This window comes from Doryrhamphus excisus, chromosome 13, assembly GCF_030265055.1.
Source record: "Doryrhamphus excisus isolate RoL2022-K1 chromosome 13, RoL_Dexc_1.0, whole genome shotgun sequence".
In the NCBI taxonomy this organism is placed as follows: Eukaryota; Metazoa; Chordata; class Actinopteri; order Syngnathiformes; family Syngnathidae; genus Doryrhamphus; species Doryrhamphus excisus.
Genome location: NC_080478.1, coordinates 2955621 through 2958120, shown reverse-complemented (window position 1 = coordinate 2958120; position 2500 = coordinate 2955621). Strand labels below are relative to the sequence as shown.

General features: G+C 52.5%; 9 non-coding genes and 2 pseudogenes across 9 annotated transcripts; all 11 read left to right on the top strand.

Moving 5' to 3' along the window:
• Positions 1–23: 23 nt before the first annotated feature.
• On the top strand, positions 24–142 carry LOC131097250 (5S ribosomal RNA). Its single transcript, XR_009116160.1, has one exon. It is a non-coding gene; the product is annotated as a 5S ribosomal RNA (ribosomal RNA).
• A 112-nt stretch (positions 143–254) lies between these two features.
• On the top strand, positions 255–373 carry LOC131099618 (5S ribosomal RNA). The gene has a single exon (XR_009118442.1). It is a non-coding gene; the product is annotated as a 5S ribosomal RNA (ribosomal RNA).
• Positions 374–485: 112 nt separating this feature from the next.
• Positions 486–604, top strand: LOC131098098 (5S ribosomal RNA). The gene has a single exon (XR_009116979.1). It is a non-coding gene; the product is annotated as a 5S ribosomal RNA (ribosomal RNA).
• Positions 605–715: 111 nt separating this feature from the next.
• On the top strand, positions 716–824 carry LOC131141042 (5S ribosomal RNA; annotated as a pseudogene).
• A 112-nt stretch (positions 825–936) lies between these two features.
• LOC131097237 (5S ribosomal RNA) lies at positions 937–1055 on the top strand. Its single transcript, XR_009116148.1, has one exon. It is a non-coding gene; the product is annotated as a 5S ribosomal RNA (ribosomal RNA).
• Positions 1056–1167: 112 nt separating this feature from the next.
• LOC131099617 (5S ribosomal RNA) lies at positions 1168–1286 on the top strand. The gene has a single exon (XR_009118441.1). It is a non-coding gene; the product is annotated as a 5S ribosomal RNA (ribosomal RNA).
• Positions 1287–1398: 112 nt separating this feature from the next.
• On the top strand, positions 1399–1517 carry LOC131098097 (5S ribosomal RNA). The gene has a single exon (XR_009116978.1). It is a non-coding gene; the product is annotated as a 5S ribosomal RNA (ribosomal RNA).
• A 111-nt stretch (positions 1518–1628) lies between these two features.
• LOC131141041 (5S ribosomal RNA) lies at positions 1629–1737 on the top strand (annotated as a pseudogene).
• Positions 1738–1849: 112 nt separating this feature from the next.
• LOC131097566 (5S ribosomal RNA) lies at positions 1850–1968 on the top strand. Its single transcript, XR_009116465.1, has one exon. It is a non-coding gene; the product is annotated as a 5S ribosomal RNA (ribosomal RNA).
• A 112-nt stretch (positions 1969–2080) lies between these two features.
• LOC131142878 (5S ribosomal RNA) lies at positions 2081–2199 on the top strand. Its single transcript, XR_009132941.1, has one exon. It is a non-coding gene; the product is annotated as a 5S ribosomal RNA (ribosomal RNA).
• Positions 2200–2310: 111 nt separating this feature from the next.
• On the top strand, positions 2311–2429 carry LOC131100386 (5S ribosomal RNA). Its single transcript, XR_009119086.1, has one exon. It is a non-coding gene; the product is annotated as a 5S ribosomal RNA (ribosomal RNA).
• Positions 2430–2500: the final 71 nt, after the last annotated feature.

Sequence of the window (2500 nt, the reverse complement as noted above, 5' to 3'; positions counted from 1 at the left end):
GGATCTTTTCAGTTGACCTGGCAGCTTACGGCCATACTACCCTGAAAACGCCCGATCTCGTCCGATCTCGGAAGCTAAGCAGGGGCGGGCCTGGTTAGTACTTGGATGGGAGACCGCCTGGGAATACCAGGTGCTGTAAGCTTTTTATGGTTTCTGCTCTTGCCTGACAGCAGAGGCCGCTGTTTGACATGTTTTGCTGGAGTCTAGTTTGGCCTGCGTCACCTTCAAATAGGATCTTTTCAGTTGACCTGGCAGCTTACGGCCATACTACCTTGAAAACGCCCGATCTCGTCCGATCTCAGAGGCTAAGCAGGGGCGGGCCTGGTTAGTACTTGAATGGGAGACCGCCTGGGAATACCAGGTGCTGTAAGCTTTTTATGGTTTCTGCTCTTGCCTAACAGCAGAGGGCGCTGTTTGACACTTTTTGCTGGAGTCTAGTTTGGCCTGCGTCGCCTTCAAATAGGATCTTTTCAGTTGCCCTGGCAGCTTACGGCCATACTACACTGAAAACGCCCGGTCTCGTCCGATCTCGGAAGCTAAGCAGGGGCGGGCCTGGTTAGTACTTGGATGGGAGACCGCCTGGGAATACCAGGTGCTGTAAGCTTTTTATGGTTTCTGCTCTAGCCTGACAGCAGAGGGCGCTGTTTGACACTTTTTGCTGGATCTAGTTTGGCCTGCGTCGCCTTCAAATAAGATCTTTTCAGTTGTCCTGGCAGCTTACGGCCATACTACCCTGAAAACGCCCGATCTCGGAAGCTAAGCAGGGGCGGGCCTGGTTAGTACTTGGATGGGAGACCGCCTGTGAGTACCAGGTGCTGTAAGCTTTTTATGGTTTCTGCTCTTGCCTGACAGCAGAGGGCGCTGTTTGACACTTTTTGCTGTAGTCTAGTTTGGCCTGCGTCACCTTCAAATAGGATCTTTTCAGTTGACCTGGCAGCTTACGGCCATACTACCCTGAAAACGCCCGATCTCGTCCGATCTCGGAAGCTAAGCAGGGGCGGGCCTGGTTAGTACTTGGATGGGAGACCGCCTGGGAATACCAGGTGCTGTAAGCTTTTTATGGTTTCTGCTCTTGCCTGACAGCAGAGGCCGCTGTTTGACATGTTTTGCTGGAGTCTAGTTTGGCCTCCGTCACCTTCAAATAGGATCTTTTCAGTTGACCTGGCAGCTTACGGCCATACTACCTTGAAAACGCCCGATCTCGTCCGATCTCAGAGGCTAAGCAGGGGCGGGCCTGGTTAGTACTTGAATGGGAGACCGCCTGGGAATACCAGGTGCTGTAAGCTTTTTATGGTTTCTGCTCTTGCCTAACAGCAGAGGGCGCTGTTTGACACTTTTTGCTGGAGTCTAGTTTGGCCTGCGTCGCCTTCAAATAGGATCTTTTCAGTTGCCCTGGCAGCTTACGGCCATACTACACTGAAAACGCCCGGTCTCGTCCGATCTCGGAAGCTAAGCAGGGGCGGGCCTGGTTAGTACTTGGATGGGAGACCGCCTGGGAATACCAGGTGCTGTAAGCTTTTTATGGTTTCTGCTCTAGCCTGACAGCAGAGGGCGCTGTTTGACACTTTTTGCTGGATCTAGTTTGGCCTGCGTCGCCTTCAAATAAGATCTTTTCAGTTGTCCTGGCAGCTTACGGCCATACTACCCTGAAAACGCCCGATCTCGGAAGCTAAGCAGGGGCGGGCCTGGTTAGTACTTGGATGGGAGACCGCCTGTGAGTACCAGGTGCTGTAAGCTTTTTATGGTTTCTGCTCTTGCCTGACAGCAGAGGGCGCTGTTTGACACTTTTTGCTGTAGTCTAGTTTGGCCTGCGTCACCTTCAAATAGGATCTTTTCAGTTGACCTGGCAGCTTACGGCCATACTACCCTGAAAACGCCCGATCTCGTCCGATCTCGGAAGCTAAGCAGGGGCGGGCCTGGTTAGTACTTGGATGGGAGACCGCCTGGGATTACCAGGTGCTGTAAGCTTTTTATGGTTTCTGCTCTTGCCTGACAGCAGAGGGCGCTGTTTGACACTTTTTGCTGGAGTCTAGTTTGGCCTGCGTCTTCTTCAAATAGGATCTTTTCAGTTGACCTGGCAGCTTATGGCCATACTACCTTGAAAACGCCCGATCTCGTCCGATCTCGGAAGCTAAGCAGGGGCGGGCCTGGTTAGTACTTGGATGGGAGACCGCCTGGGAATACCAGGTGCTGTAAGCTTTTTATGGTTTCTGCTCTAGCCTGACAGCAGAGGGCGCTGTTTGACACTTTTTGCTGGATCTAGTTTGGCCTGGGTCGCCTTCAAATAAGATCTTTTCAGTAGTCCTGGCAGCTTACGGCCATACTACCCTGAAAACGCCCGATCTCGTCCGATCTCGGAAGATAAGCAGGGGCGGGCCTGGTTAGTACTTGGATGGGAGACCGCCTGGGAATACCAGGTGCTGTAAGCTTTTCATGGTTTCTGCTCTTGCCTGACAGCAGAGGGCGCTGTTTGACACTTTTTGCTGGAGTCTAGTTTGGC